Source organism: Chrysemys picta, chromosome 15 (genome assembly GCF_011386835.1).
Source record: "Chrysemys picta bellii isolate R12L10 chromosome 15, ASM1138683v2, whole genome shotgun sequence".
NCBI classification, from domain to species: domain Eukaryota; kingdom Metazoa; phylum Chordata; order Testudines; family Emydidae; genus Chrysemys; species Chrysemys picta.
In genome coordinates this window covers 20,161,854-20,178,788 of record NC_088805.1, presented here as the reverse complement: position 1 = coordinate 20,178,788, position 16,935 = coordinate 20,161,854, and the positions used below count along the sequence as shown (strand labels likewise).

The 16,935-nt window shown below is 45.2% G+C and overlaps 1 protein-coding gene across 8 annotated transcripts in view; it reads right to left on the bottom strand.

Moving 5' to 3' along the window:
- Positions 1-16,935, bottom strand: part of GALNT9 (polypeptide N-acetylgalactosaminyltransferase 9) — a 903,908-nt gene that overhangs the window by 362,446 nt on the left and 524,527 nt on the right. The window contains exon 1 of one of the 8 annotated variants that reach the window (XM_065568516.1): positions 7,725-7,839. The exons of the other annotated variants lie outside the window; for them this stretch is intronic. The gene's annotated coding sequence lies outside the window, so the exon portion shown is untranslated. Of the gene's footprint in view, positions 1-7,724; positions 7,840-16,935 lie in introns of those variants that run through there. 8 annotated transcript variants of the gene reach the window in all.

The window sequence follows — 16,935 nt, the reverse complement described above, 5'->3', positions numbered from 1 at the left end:
GGGCTGCAGGGTGCAGTGCAAATGCGGCATATGTGCAATGTAATTAACAGCTTCCATTTAACTCCAGAATGGAAGTGAACAGGAAAGGATCTTGAGAGTGTAAACGCAAAAGAACAAGAAACACTGGGTGGATTTTCATGAACCACCAAGAGGAGTATATCTCTCCTCTCAAACAAACCCCCACATCCACACTCTGTTTTGTCTGCTGTCATTGCTGTTCTACCTAGGGAATAAGTACAACCGTAGCCTCTGACAGTTGTTAATTATTTGTATTACAGTCATGCCTAGCCATCACAATGGAGACTGGGACCCTGTTGCACTAGGTGCTGGACATACACATAGTCAGAGACAATCGTTGCCTTTATTACAGACTTTATTACAATCCACATTTTACCCAGGGGGGTCTGATGCACAAAGTGATTGAGCGAGTTACAGAGGGAGCCAAAGGGTGGCAGAAAGGATGTATGTGCCAGATGCAGTTCTCAGTTACACCTAGGCAACTCCATTGAGTAAGGGTACGTGGCTGTAACTGACAGCAGAACGCGGCTCATAGTTGGATAAAGCCCACGAAACCGGAAAATCATCAAAAGGGCCTGCTTGTGCTCTCACTTACACCGGTGTAACTTCATTGATGTAAATGGAGTTACTCCTGTTTTGCATCAGTGTTAAGGGAATACAGAAAAAAGCCCATAGGTATCTGTATCGTGAAGGCTTCACCAGATAGTAAGGAGATAGAAAATAACAGGTAGGAAAAAGTTTAAGAGTAAAAGCAGCATGGGGACTGACCTAAACTAACAGGCTGAATTCTCACAAAAGGAAAAGGGGAGTCGGTGTGGCAAAGGTGCTTTTGCTACCTAAATACCCAGTTTTTTTATCTCTAGCATCTCACGCTAGCATACAGCTGCATGAGATACACAAAACTCACAACTCCACCGGTTTTCAGAGTCAAGATACCAGACACAAGAAGTGCAGTTATTTCATTACCTGTAGATATGACTCTCCTATCCATAGCCTCAATCTCCACTGGTCTTGTTGCTGAAGAACACTAAAAAGGGATCCTAGAATCAAACAGCTCAGTGATTAGTGTGGTCGGATTTATGGTCTGAGCTTCTCCTATGTACAACATGGCTCTGCGTCTCATTCCCTGCTTGCATGAGTTTGTTCCAGAAGACGCTGAAGCTGTGGTGACTTCCAGTCTCTCAGCTCAAAGAGAGCGGGAGCAATGAGCATATTTTATCATTCAAGACTTGTGGCTTATTTATGTATTTAGGGTTAAATTGTGACTTGGACGAAGTAGCTGTACAAGTATTGGGAAGAGGAACCTGCCTTGAACTCCTCTCCGGGCTGCTACTTGCCTGCATATTCTCAACCCCGGAGGAGGCGGGTGGAGACTTGGTTCTGTCCTTGTACTTGCTGAACAGTGCAGCTGAGCTAGGCATGTGGGGCAGTAATATAGGGCTTGTATAAGCTTGCACAGTGGTTTCTCACCCTTTGCCATACTGAGTTCCCCATCGCCTCTAGCCAGGATCACTCCCATTTATCAATATGGGAAGGGCCACGTGGTCACAAAACCCAAGCTAAGAATCTTTGGACTAGCAGTAAATTAACACTTCCTCACCCTCAGAACCAGGAGGGGAGGAAATATAGAATAGAATCATAGAATCATAGAATATCAGAGTTGGAAGGGACCTCAAGAGGTCATCTAGTCCAACCCCCTGCTCAAAGCAGGACCAATTCCCAACTAAATCATGCCAGCCAGGGCTTTGTCAAGCCGGGCTTTAAAGACCTCCAAGGAAGGAGACTCCACCACCTCCCTAGGTAACGCATTCCAGTGTTTCACCACCCTCCTAGTGAAATAGTTTTTCCTGATATCCAACCTGGACCTCCCCCACCGCAACTTGAGACCATTGCTCCTTGTTCTGTCATCTGCCACCACTGAGAACAGCCGAGCTCCATCCTCTTTGGAACCCCCCTTCAGGTAGTTGAAGGCTGCTATCAAATCCCCCCTCATTCTTCTCTTCTGGAGACTAAACAATCCCAGTTCTCTCAGCCTCTCCTCATAAGTCATGTGCTCCAGACCCCTAATCATTTTTGTTGCCCTCCGCTGGACTCTTTCCAATTTTTCCACATCCTTCTTGTAGTGTGGGGCCCAAAACTGGACACAGTATTCCAGATGAGGCCTCACCAATGTCGAATAAAGGGGAACGATCACGTTCCTCGATCTGCTGGCAATGCCCCTACTTATACAGCCCAACATGCCGTTAGCCTTCTTGGCAACAAGAGCACACTGTTGACTCATATCCAGCTTCTCGTCCACTGTGACCCCTAGGTCCTTTTCAGCAGAACTGCTACCTAGCCATTCGGTCCCTAGTCTGTAGCAGTGCATGGGATTCTTCCGTCCTAAGTGCAGGACTCTGCACTTGTCCTTGTTGAACCTCATCAGGTTTTTTTCTGCCCAATCCTCTAATTTGTCTAGGTCCCTCTGTATCCGATCCCTACCCTCTAGTGTATCTACCACGCCTCCTAGTTTAGTGTCATCTGCAAACTTGCTGAGAGTGCAGTCCACACCATCCTCCAGATCATTAATAAAGATATTAAACAAAACCGGCCCCAGGACCGACCCTTGGGGCACTCCACTTGAAACCAGCTGCCAACTAGACATGGAGCCATTGATCACTACCCGTTGAGCCCGACGATCTAGCCAGCTTTCTATCCACCTTACAGTCCATTCATCCAGCCCATACTTCTTTAACTTGGTGGCAAGAATACTGTGGGAGACAGTATCAAAAGCTTTGCTAAAGTCAAGAAATAACACATCCACTGCTTTCCCCTCATCCACAGAGCCAGTTATCTCATCATAGAGATACCCAAAGGGTCATGCCTCCTGCCTCTGCTCCTGGGACAATGCATCTTGCACATTACCCCTGGCAGAGGGCAATGCCTAATGTAACTATCTACACCTAGGTTAGTAGTTTGTACCATGCTATTAACTAAAGATGAGGTTGAACAAGCTCCCCTGAAGCAGTGAATCCCAGAGGAGCTGGCTAGGATGGCTCAAGTGACATACTTAGCTCCGGTCTACACACAGAATTAGGTTGACGTAAGCTGCCTTGCATCAACCCAACTCTAAGTGTCTACACTAAAATTTTGCTCCCATCAACGTAACTCTCCCACTACACTGACCTAACGACCACCTCCACAAGCGGCGTAGAGTCAATGTCGATACGTGGCCCTGCTCACATCCAATGTGGCTGGCTTTCAGAAGCCATCGCACAATGGCCCACACTGACACTGGAATCTGTGCAAGTGCTCCTGGCGAGGATGTGCACCACTGCCACAAGGAGCAAAGTGTAGACACACACAAGTGATGTCATTACCGCAGCGGCATAAGTTAGGTTGACTTAATTTTGTAGTGTAGACACGCCTATGAAAACTGCTCAAAGTTTAGATACCATGAGCGTTAACTCCTCCTTGCGATGAACGGAGACAGTTCACAACTCTCTCAGGGCTAGATACTGAGTTCTGGCTCAGGAACCCTCATCATAGTTCAAAAGTGGGTGATGCCAAGTTGTCTTAAAGCCAGAGCTGTACACACCCTGATCCTGGAATTGTCCAGGCACTAGGCCAGTTCCTGGCACAACCTAGAGCAGCCTTCAGATCACCCTGGTTTACATCAACTGCCACTGTCCCCAGGGGGCCATTAGAGAAACCAAAAGCTGCTGGGACATAAAGCAACCCCAGTCCACCCCTTGCATTTGTGGCTAGAATGATGTGATGTAGGAGCTCTGTGCTGCCCTATGATTCTCCTCCACATGGAGAATGCTGGCTTCACGGCAGGTTTGCACCACAGGTGCAGCACAAAGCTGCCCAAATAAAAGGCCAGATCTAGGCCCATCTGTCAAAGTACTCCTGTTCCAGGCCAAAATCTTGGGACATGTAGCCATGCATTGGGATGGGGAGTACCACCCTATGAATGGGAGAAGCAGGGGGTAGGAGAAAACTGCCTTTTAGAGATTTTCAGACCACTCTGGGCACCTCTCTGTTTTTAATTGAAAAGCTGCCTGCAGAATGCTCTTGCCAGCCGCATGGTCATTTCCAAACTCATTAGCATGCATCATGATAATGAATTTGGCAGAGAGAAATGTGTCCTTACAGCAGCCCTTTCACCTCTGTAAGGCATTTTCCTTATGGTGTTAACTGTCTATTTGCAGTTTCCAAATAAAATCTGTCAGCTGTGTAAATACTGCCAGCCCCCAGAGGACACTGGCACCAGCCCCCGTTCTAAATGGCACCTCGGTTTGGAAATCAGAAGGACAAAACAGAATTCTTTGTAAACTTAACAGCCTTTCTGCAGCTGACTATTCACCATCTCTTCTCAGGGTTTGGCTCCTCCCTCCCATCTGCCTCCACACATGCTCAGCAGTTGCTCTCCTACCTTCTTATTGCTGCCAGCTATTGGCCTCAGAAAACACCAAACCCTGGAAGCAGAAGTCTGAACTCTTAGAGACTGGCAAAATATCCCCAAACTGTGGGAAGATTTCCTGAGTTTTGGCTTAGTCGCAAGTTTGAAAGTTGGATCATGTTTGTGGAAAGGGCACCCGGGTTTACAGAAGCCATTCGGGTGAGGCTGGGCAAATAGATTTCTTGGCCTCTGATTGTTTGTCATGGATGGAACATGAAACCAGGGGGAAAAAAAAAAAGGCTGGCCATTTAGCTGTGAATTAACACGAAACGAAGCCCAGGAAGGGTTGTAAGTACATACGGGATGCAGGACCGGCTCCAGGGTTTTGGCCGCACCAAGCAGCCAAAAAAAAAAAGCCTCGATCGCGATCTGCGGCGGCAATTTGGCGGGAGGTCCTTTGCTCCCAGCGGGAGTGAGGGACCGTCCGCTGAATTGCCGCTGAATACCTTGACGTGCCGCCCCTCTCTGGAGCGGCCACCCCAAGCACCTGCTTGCCAGGCTGGTGCCTGGAGCCGGCCCTGACGGGATGAAACTGAAGACAACATTTGCATCATTCCCGGAGAAGCAGAACTGTTGAGTTTTCATTCATCTGGCAGACACACACACTGGTGGGGTGGGGAAGAGGCTCCCTGAGCAAAAGACTGGGATAGCCACGTTATCCACCCATGGCAAAGCCAAAAATGGATTTGTGTTCATGAACTTTGCCCTGAGTAACGGGCAGGAAAGCTTCAGACTTTAATACCATTAGATCATCTAGTGTTACATCCTGTAGAACACAGGCCATGGTGTTTCATCCAGTAACTCTTGTATTGAGCCCCAGAAATTATATCTGACTCAGGATATGTCTACACTGCAACTGTGAGGTGGGATTGCAGCACATGTAGACCTACCTGAGCTAGCAGTGAAGCCATGACAACAAGGGTGGCAGCTACTCCAGTACATACCCAAGGTTCTGGTGGGCAGGGCTAGCTGATAGAGCTGCCTTGGCTGCTGCAACTTCATTACTATGGTTACTCGAGCTAGCTTTGATTAACGAGATCTAAGCTAGTCCCGGTATGTCTACTTGTGCTGCAATCATACTTCCCAATTGGAGTGTAGACATATCCTACTGCAGATCTTCCAGAAAGACACTTAGTCTTGTTCTGAAGATAACAGGTGAAGATCCCGCCAGTTCCTGTGGTAGTTTGTTCTAGTGGTTAATCATCCTCACTGTTAAAAAACTGAGCCTAATTTCTAATTTGAAGGTGTCGGGCTTCAGCTTCCAGCCATTGGTTCTTGTGATGCCTTTATCGGTTAGGCTGAAGAGCCCTTTAATACCAGTATTTTCTCCCGGTGAAGTTACTTATACACTGTAATAAAGTAAATTCTCAATCTTCTCTTTGATCAGCTAAACAGCTTGAGCTCTTTTAGTCTCTCACCATAAGGCATTTTCTCCAAACCCTTGAATCATTTTTGTGGCTCTTTACTCCAATTTTTCCAATGTCTTTTTTTAAAATGTTGACATCAGAACTGCCTGCGGTATTCTGGTATTGGTTTCACCAATGCCATATAAAGAGGTAAAATCGTCACCCTATTCCTACTCACTACTCCCCTGTTTATACATCCTGCTTGCCCTTTTTGAATCCTGGCACATTAGCAATCTTCCAGTTTTCCCAGTATTCCAAGATTCATTAAAAAAAAAAAAAAATCTAACATCAGTGTGCCAAAGATCTCCTCAGCCAGCTCCTTTAGGGCACTTGGATGCATGTTATTCAGGCCTGCTGATTTAAAGATGTTTATCCCTAGCAGGTGTTGTTTAACATCCTCTTCAGTTACTAACAGACTGGAAAGTACTTAATCATCCTCATAGGATATGAGCAGATCATCCTGCTTCTTTCCAAATACATAAATATTTCTGAAAGCTTCCGCATCATTAATAATATTACCATCTAGTAATGGGCCTATTCATGCTAGGATTTCTTTTGTTGCTAATATACTTAGTTCCTGTATCATCTTTTGCCCTGCCAATCATTTTTTTTTCCAGATTTCTTTAGCTTCTCTTATCAATTTTATGCATTTAACAACTTTAATCTAGATTAATTGCTATTCCCCCCCTTTTTCCATTTACAATATATTCATTTCTTATTTCTAATTGCTGCCTTCATTTCGCCACTGAATCAGAATGGGCTTTTAGTCACGGTTCACTCAATTTTGGAATCATGACTTTTTGGCCTTTTAAAATTCCACTTTACAAACTTCCAATTTTCATTCACATTTTTTCTTTTTTTTCCCCTCCCAAAAAATGTACTCAATTCTCCTCAGCTTTGGGAAATTATCCGTTCTGACACACCATGTTTGTGTGTCATATATGTATTACATGATGCATTAGGATTATCCTTCTGTTTGCCCAAGAGAGAATCCACCACTTCCCTTAGCAGAGAATATTCCATTTCTCGGCAACAAATTACACAGGGTTTGAACTATTGCCACACAAAACATAACACTTTCTACTGCTCTACTAAGCTACTACATACAGAGATGCATACTGGATTGGATTAGGCCATATAATTGAGGCTCTGTACTATAAAGGAATGTAGAATCAGAATTTCCCCCCAAATACAGCTGATCTTTTCCCACAAGAGTTCTAATATCTAATGAGCATTTTCCTCCATCAAAATAAGAAAGGTATTTACTGAAGCTGGTCAAAAGTTTTCAGAATTAAATTGTCTGGTTTGAAAACAATATTTTGGGGGGAAGAAAAAAATCTCTTGAAATTTTCCAGTTTTGGGGTCAAAACCAAAAAAAAAAACCCCACCCTGGTTTTCAAAAACTAGATGTTTGTCCAAAAAAGTGGACACTTTCTGCAGAATATTGAACAAACAGACAATACAGTCCAGCCAAAGAAGTAGTCACTTGCACTGCACTGCCACACATTCGTTATCCATTTTCTTCCCCCTTTGGGCTCTTAGTTTCAGTTCTTTCTAACCTGCTCCCAGGTTCACACATTTTCCATTCTATCCTACTTGCCTTCAGCATTTGATATCTCAAACATGTCCTCTCTTAATCTTCTGCTTCCTAATGAATTCAAGTCTAATTTTCCTAACCTCTCCACACAGCTATAAACCTCCCGAGACCTTTTATCATACTAGTTACCCTCTTCTGCACCTTTTCTAATTCCTCAACATGCTTTTTGTAATAAGAACAAACCACTACAGGCAAAAGCCACTTTCCTGGCAAGTGGAGAGAGATTTATTAGAAAGCACAGAAGAACGCTAATACCTACCTGTAGCGGGGCAACAACTCACCCAGCGGCACCTCCTGCTGGTTATCCTGGGAATTAGCTCTGGAGCACCCTCTGTAGGCTGGTGTCTCACCTTTTACTGGCCCCATGTCCCTCCCGGACCCCGGTGCCCCTTTGCCTAGGGGTTCTGCCCCAGCAGTACCCCTACAGCTGTCCCCAGCCTCTCTAGCCTTTCCCCAGCCCTGCTTCACTCAGGCTCCCTATTGCTCTCACACAACCAGGCCCTTCTCTCTCACACGCTAAAGAGAGACTGACTTAGCTCCTGCCTAGCAGCCCTTTTATAGGTCCAGCTGAGGCCTGATTGGGGCGTGGCCCCACCTGTGGCTACTTCCCCCAATCAGCCTATTCTTACTGGTTCCCTGCCACAGCCTGCTCTCAGAGCTGTTTTAAGCCCTTCAGGGCAGCAGCGGGGTTACTGTCCCCCTACACTACCTCATTTCCTTCATCTTTTCTTCTGGGCACCAACTGAGGCCCACTTGCAGCATGGATGGCTCCTTAAGAACCTCTTCTGTCAGGATGACATTGCCATACTGTGGAACAGAAGCAGCTGATCTGTTGGGGATTCTGTCTTTTTCCTTGAGCTTTTCATGCTGCGTAGAAGGCCTGAAGCTAAATCCTATCCTCGTGGGATACCTAGGAGGTCTTTTTCAAGAGACTTTAGAGCTTGAGGAAGGGGCCATATTGGCAGCCGTTGAGACGATATATTTTTTTCCACAGTAAAGATATGACATGGGCAGTGGCAGAACATGCTTCCTTAAACTATTTCACCAGCAAGTCTGCAGCTTGGTCTAGACAGACCAGTTCTAGGGGATAAAGGTAAAACTCACCCTCTAGCACTTTAGCGGCACATAGGCCTTGTGCTGACTTTCCGCACAATATGAATTTCATTCTGAGTATAGTTGTGTCTCCAAGGCCGTTGAGTCATTGACCTCTCTGCTGAGATGGCCAGCAAGGGGGCCAGTTGTAGCTGTTATGGATATGTGTCCTCTAGAAACTGGATACTTTCCCCCCCACTCACACACACAATACATAGACCATAAACATTGCTGCCACAGGAAGTTGAGGCCAAGAACTTAACAGGATTCAAAAAGAGCTGGCTGTATTTTAAAGAAGTCGTATTGAGGGCACAGGAACAAACCATCCCGATGTGCAGAAAGAATAGCAAATATGGCAGGCGACCAGCTTGACTTAACAGAGAAATCTTCGGTAAGCTTAAACACAAAAAGGAAGTTTACAAGAAGAGGAAACTTGGACAGATGACCAGGGAGGAGAATAAAAATATTGCTCAAGCATGCAGGGGTGTAACCAGGAAGGGCAGAGCACAATTGGAGTTGCAGCTAGCAAGGGATGTGAAGGATAACAAGAAGGGTTTCTACAGGTATGCTAGCAACAAGAAGGTGGTCTGGGAAAGTGTGGGACCCTTCCTGAATGGGGGAGGCAACCTAGTGACAGATGATGTGGAAAAAGCTGAAGTACTCAATGCTTTTTTTGCTTCGGTCTTCACAGACAAGATCAGCTCCCACAGGAGGAGTGAGTGGCCCTCCGTGGCGAAAGAACAGGTTAAGGACTATTTAGAAAAGCTGGACATGCACATGTCCAGCGGTCCGGATTTAATGCATCCGAGGGTGCTGACGGAGTTGGCTGATGTGATTGCAGAGCCATTGACCATTACCTTTGAAAACTCGTGGTGATCGGGGGAGGTCCTGGATGATTGGAAAAAGGCAAATATAGTGTCCATCTTTAAAAAAGAGAAAAAGAATCATCTGTGGAACTACAGACCAGTCAGCCTCGCCTCAGTCCCTGGAAAAATCATGGAGCAGGTGCTCAGACACATGCAAGGGTAAGGACAGCAGGCTACTGGGGTGGAGATGTCCTGTGCCGATCTCAGCGGAGAATTTAGCTGTGAAAAGGCAGCTCTGCAGAGTACTTGCCTCTAGCCTCCAAACCTTGGCCTTGCCCTTTCCATACAGCAAGCAATCCCAACAGTGCTTTTAGCAGCTTTCTTTGCTGAAGTACCGTCTCCAGATGCACGAGAGGATGTGAAATAAAACATCATGGAACCCTTACAGAGGAACTGATTACATTTCATGAGATTTCTACATTTCATTTCACCTGAGAGAGATGCTGCCTCTTTGCAAATCTATGGAATCAAAAACCAAATGCCCCTTTAACAGAACAGCAGAAATTAGGCTCTTCTTATTAAAAATCACATTTAAATTATGGTGGTGGCACAAATTAATTGCAGAGTTATCTGGTGGATGATAGAGTTATTGTGAATTAGCACTGGAGCTCTATTTTTTGGAGTTACCAGTTATCCAATAATAAATACTGTTATTACATGGCAAATATGCATTATCTGACTGTTCCCTCAAGAACCCAGTGATGCCATTATTAATTATTATTTTGTACTCTGGTCTTGTCTAGAGGCCCCAGCCAGGGCCCCACTGTGCTTGGTGCTGTACACAATGTACACGTTGAACACAATGAAAAGATGGGCCCTGCTCCAAAGCGTTTATAATCTAACTACATAATAGAAAATGGGTGGATCCATCAAACAAACAGGGGAGCCCCAGGTCACAGCGAGCAGCAGTCCCAGGAGATACTACGCTACTTAAACCTGCGTAAGCCTTTACCTCGGGCGAGCATTCGTATTTATCTGCAGCTCCACCTCGTGTGCTTGGTGCTGCCCTGACATGCAAGGAAGAATTATCCCTGCCCGGGAGAACTCCCAGCGTGAGGATGGGCAGAGAGAGGGCAGGAAAGGGAAGCAAACTATCAGATTTTCTATACAAAACGACAGTTTCTGAAGGGGGAAGAGGGAGGGGCCTTGTGTATGAGCTCAGGAAGGTGGTGCCGCTGCAGCACACCCACACGTCAGGGAAGGGGCGGAGGGGATTGCTTAAGGGACTGACAAAAGGGGGAATCAATGAGGGGTGGGAGAGGCTTGGCAAGAGAAGCAGATTTATACAGACCCATGAAGGAGGCGACCAGTATAAGGAAGTAGGGGTGAAAAAAGGGAACTTGTATAGGAAGAGGTGAGCAAGTGACAAGCTAAACATCCAAGCCCTTTAAGAGAGCCCCTTTCCATCCGGCTGAGCCATGTGCATTGCATGGGAATGCTCTGTGGGAGGGAGAAGAATTTCTAATGTCTTAAATCTATTGATTCCAGTTTTTTGCTCTCCTGTTTGCCAGGTGCTTTAAAGGTCACGGACATTTGCTGATCCCTATGCACTGTACACATCCAAAACATACAGGCCCATTTACCCACCTTCTTCCCTTCTCTCCCCACACGGTGTCCCCTGCCCATTATCTTCCTCCTAACCCTGAGACCTTCTCAATTAGCTGTGGACCCTTCCCACTGCCCATTCCAAGTTCAAGCCCCCACTGCAGCACCAACAGGGTCCAGATCTCTATCTGGTGTCCATTGGACTATGACGGAAGATACTTAGGATCAACACATCCCTTGACTTGACCAATTCAGTCCTTGTTTAACTCTTCACTGGTTAGAAGTGATGGATTAAAAGCTTAGAACCCCACCATGAATCAACATCATTCCAGACACACACATACACTCCTCTATGTTCGGGTAAATTTCTCCTGATGTGAGAGATGTATAATATGATATAGTGGACAGAAAGAAGGCTCAGTGGTTTGAGCATTAGCCTGCTAAACCCAGGGTTGTGAGTTCAATCTTTGAGGGGGCCATTTAGGGATCTGGGGCAAAAATCTGTCTGGGGATTGATCCTGCTTTGAGCAGGGGGTTGGACTAGATGATCTCCTGAGGTCCCCTCTAACCCTGATATTCTGTGATTTGCTCTGGAAAAAAAAAGGCAGGATTCTATGTTGCCAAGGGGACGAAAAAATAAAAAGTATAACTGATCAGTTTAGAAGTCTAAGACAGAGGCAGGGACCAGCAGCTAGAGCAGCCAGCACTGGGACTGCAGGATTGCCATAGATCTAATAGAGTTGTGGATGTAGGGAGTGGAATGACAATGGGTTGAAATGGGAAGAGAACCAAATACTTCAATGACTCTCAAGCAAGAGATGCTCAGCTGGGTGAGTGGGAGCATATGGGATTGTGCCGTAGCCTGAGAACTTTGGAGGCAAGGTGGAAAGGAAAGACCTAGACACAAAACAAAGCTGGGATAGTTTGGGACAAGGATTCAAACTCCTTGGGGGTTCTCTGAATTTGTCCCCTCTTTCAGAAGAGAAGGAGAAATGCACCAGTGCACCTAACCCTTAAGAAACATTTGCATCAAATTTAGGAAATATATTATTCTACAAAAGGATCTTATATTTATAGCATCTTTCTCCCCAAACAATCCTGAAGCACTTTACATTGGTCTATATTCACTTTCACCTCTGTGGTGGAGAGCAGCAACCAACTAGCATGTAACACAATGGGAAGCAGGGAAAATTTTAGCCAAGGTCACCTGGGCAAACTTCTGTTCTTCAGGTTCATAGAATATCAGGGTTGGAAGGGACCTCAGGAGGTCATCTAGTCCAACCCCCTGCTCAAAGCAGGACCAATCCCCAGACAGATTTTTACTCCAGATCCCCAAGTGGCCCCCTCAAAGATTAAACTTGCAACCCTGGGTTCAAGCAGAACAATGTACAAACCACTGAGCTATCCTGCCCCCCTGACTAGCTGCGCCATAGGATGTTAAACACCTGTTCAGAACAGTCTTAAGGTTTTCATCCTTGTGCTTTTTGCCTGCATTTCTTGTTGGTCAGAGAATTCCTGCTGATCATAGGCCTGTGCCAGCCCAGGAGCATTAGCCATCACTGGAAGATTTATTTCTGCCTGTTTTGTTTGGTCTTTTTGTAAAAGCCCAGAAAGTGTTCTGTGGTATTTCCTTGTTAAGATGCTTTATGGTAGATCAGTGTTAAGCTGTAATTGTAATTTGCTCTTCTAGAACACCCATTTCTCAGAAGTCTGTGAAGGTTCAGGCCAAATCTTAGCCAAGCCAAATTTTGCTCGTCAGCCCTTTTGCCTCTCAGCTTTGATCTATCCTCAAGTACCTTAACCTTATATTCCCCTGACATTTACAAGCTATTTAGCCAACGTATTCCATGCCTGTTGGCGAGAACATTGCATTCTTCAAGGTGCCGGCACCACTTCCTGTGATAACTCAGAGGGAGCTGAAAGCCATAGAGAAAAATAATGTATTTTCTCTGTACTGTATTTGGTACACACTGCAGGGCTGGAACCATTTGCATTGTGGGGGCACTGAACCAAACTGTAAATCCCGTATACGATGGAAACCATTTCAAGCCTGCACCCCCTGCACCCCCCGGTTCCAGCACCTGCGGTTATACAGCACATGAAAGGTGTTCCACAGACATTTAAAGGAGATTATCACTTGCTTTGGGAGACACGGGTTCCATTTTAAGTTTTACACGACAGTGTGTGCAGGATCCTCTTGAAAATGGAGGGGGGGGACTCTTATTTCCAGACTGATTTTGTCATTCGCCATTTGGCAAAACAGATCTTTTTCCCTTGTATTTCAGAGCTGAAGCCTGTGGGTACTTCTCATTAACTGTCTTCACAAGTGTCAGAGGTGATGAGCGGCACAGAGACAGATTTTTATTTTAGGAGGGAAGTGGCAATTGTGTTTTTGGAAGAGATGTGGGACTTGCATATGATGGAAAGCTAAAGGTTTCACATACACTTTCTGTATAAACCTCACTGTGCTGGCCCAGACCCCAGTGGTAGACTCCCTGGAAATGGGAAGTCAGCCCAGTGTCTTGCAATGTGGCAAGGTACCTACAACTTCTCTCTCACCTGGCAGGCAACCAACATAGTCCCAGTAGGTGGTGGCATTGGCCACTAAGTGCATATGCCCAGAGGCTACACTGATTCCACCTCTGGTTAAAGGGCTCCCGTTGAGCCACTAGATGAGATTCAGAACTTGTCTACACTGAGGATTAGCTCCAGTTCCAGCCATTAGTAGCCAGCCAGAGTGTAGCAGTATCCGTGCAACCCCCCAGCATAAACAGACAAAGCTGCTATTTGCACCCACTCCGTTTACCCAGCTTGAAACCAAAGAGAGCTGCACTGGTGGAAAAAATTAATGGAGATATCCTATCTCCTAGAACTGGAAGGGACCTTGAAAGGTCATTGAGTCCAGCCCCCTGCCTTCACTAGCAGGACCAAGTACTGATTTTGCCCCAGATCCCTAAGTGGCCCCCTCAAGGATTGAACTCACAACCCTGGGTTTAGCAGGCCAATGCTCAAACCACTGAGCTATCCCTCCCCCTGGAGGAATAGCTGCTTACTATTTCTCAATGGTGCAGCTACACGGGTGGCTGCAAAACAATAGCTGGGACTGGAACAGATCCACTTTTTAGACAAACTCCCTGGGGAAGGCTGCAATGGAAGAGCCATCTGCCCTTCCCTAGTGGAAAATTCTTGCCAGTCTTGAGTGTCAGAGAGAAAGCTGCACAGGTTAGAGCCATACACAACTCTCTGCACCACTGGGAACAAATCTGGCCCATATATTTTGAGAAAAATCCTTAAAAATCCTTAAATATATTGCAAATAATGCCAGAGATGATAAAAGCAAGATGAGTTGTGCCACTTTGACTATTTACATCACTTGTTAGTATAATTTGCACTTTGGTCAACTTGGACAATTCAACACACTTCTGTCAATATCATTTTCAGATTCTGTTGTCCTTACAGTGCAACGCAACAGCATTCCACTAGAAGGACATCAGAATCAAAAAGTTTAGGTTTCCAAAGGATAACAGTTCTAGATGCTTAAAACTCCACCTGTTCTTTGTAACAGTAACCATTTCAGTCCTGGATACTGACTGCTGTCATAGGACTTTGGAAACCTGCCAGGTGACTGGGACCAGGCAATAAACTTTCGTTTCCTGCTGGCATTCTGGTGTGTTGCATCCTTATTTTAATATCCTGTAGGTGATTTCTTAAACTGCAGTGTGAATAAACCATCCTTTCCTGCAGGATAAGCTATAAAGACTTGAGATCCAGAACAATTTCGAATAATATTTTTTTAAAAGATTAAATTTTGAATCTTAATTATTTGACTGTCCCTTTAAAGATTGTTGACATTTAAAAAACGGATATTGGTAATTTGTCATCTCATACCAGAGATACACATACATCAACTCACATGACTTGTATGTTACACTTTTTTCTTACATCCCTGATCTATTTTGTCTGCCTTGACTGCAGTTTCTTTGTAACAGGAAACAGTCTGTTTTCACATTGGTAAAGTTTGTTTTCAACTTGTGCTCTGAAACAAAACTCTAGGAAAAGGGCCTAAAGATCCTTTAAGTTTATTCACACTAGTCATGCAAATCATTTTTTCTGCAGGTATCTACTGATTAAATGTACATTCCATATTTTAACAATTGGACTGCAAATAATACTTGCAGCATTAGCAAAAATATGAGTCCCATGTTTGCAGAAAAATGGATTATTAGTTGTTACACTGAAGGCAAGTCAGTCAACCCAGCCAGCCATTTAAAGAAAATGATCAAAATCAAGCATAATTCTAGTTTTACCTGTTTGTCGAGGTAAAAACCAGTTAATTCAACTTCTGTACTAGTGAGTGCTATATAAGTAAATAAATAGCACGATCCAGGCCTGGCTGACTACTTTAATGTCACGGGTATCCTCTAATTTGTGCTGTCAAAAATTCTGTTTATCTTTAAGCGGTTGGTAACTAAATTACATGGTAAGATATGGACGGGTAAGGCATCACAAAGGAGTTTAAGAGCCGCTTTGGTTTCACCTACCACCGTGGCACAGCATTTTTCACTCTTATTCAATTTATGTCATCCATTCAATCTGTTTAAGAGGGGAGTCCAGCAGTTCCTGTGTACTCCAGATGCATTCCACAGAATGCTGTGTTCCTTGGTGACCAGTAAAGCCCAGGGAACTGAACAACCAATGGACTGTGTTGCCTCAAGTAGTGCAGAAACACTGCTAATTAATGCTAAATTACATCCCTTTAGTTGACACTCTGCAAAGCAATGGAAAGTAGGAAGAAGGGGGGTTGCAATGCTGGGACTGAAGTGTTACATTTGCAGTCCTTGTCCTGTAACAGCTCAAAGATCCTTTACCGTTGCATTTAAAGAGGCATTAGAATCCCCTTAAGTATGACGGTGCAGTTCATTGAGAATTCTCCCTCAGCACCTGGCCCTGTATTCAGCAGGATGATGCAAACCAAGCAACGCCGGGGAAGGGTGTAATGAGTAGGCTGTGCCGTACTGGAACACAGAGCAAGGTACTTTGACAAAATGATGGCAGACTGCATTAATAGCATGTTTGATGGAAGCCTGTCTTGTTAAATGAAGTGTCTTTCCGTACAGTGAAAATAATGAGATCCCTAGTGTAGGCCAAGCTATTTTTAAGAAGCCATTTTGGTTCAACACCCAGGATATCAACCAAACCACCACAATGCTTTCAAACGTGACTTGGGGTGACCTGAATAGAAGGAAGTGCATGGTCTGTTCCAGCATTCTGAATAATTTAACATGGTACGTTTCAGAAAGTTTGGGTGTTGAATTGCTGCTAACTCTTATTTGTTTATTTCATTATTAGATCTGTAAACCTGTCACTATCAGCGCAGGGCTGTTTCCTTCCTTCTGTACAGTCAGACACACCATGTATTTAAAGTGCAAACAAACCATCTCTCTAGTATTTCCACTGGAAACTCTCCCATCCTGAGCCCTCGCCTCAGGCTTGGGTTCCCTCGGGGAGCCTTCAGCTAGTTTGTTACATTTTACAGCTTTCCTCTCAGACTTCCAAAACCCTCCCAGCAGGTCGGTCCTGCACACCTGTATCCAAATTCCCAACATTTTCTTCTCCTGTCTCCAGATACCTCCCTCCCCCCAGTTTCTCTCAGGCTGCCCCCGGTCTGCTCACTAATTCCTGGCCTAGGCCCTCTTAACCTCCTTCTAACGGCCCTGGCAAGGAAGGGCCTAGCAGCTATTCACCTTCAGCAATTCCTGCTTCCCCAGAGACTTCCCCCAATCTGAGCAACGGGCCCTGGCTTTATTTCCTGCCTTGCACTCGGGGTCACATGACACCCTCCTCCACTACATCCCCACAAATCCCAACATTAAAGATGTGAAGCTTGCTGGCATACTGGGTGCACCCTCAGCTTAAACAGCCACGCAGCACTGCAGGTCCAATAACAAATACAATTCTCAAAAACAG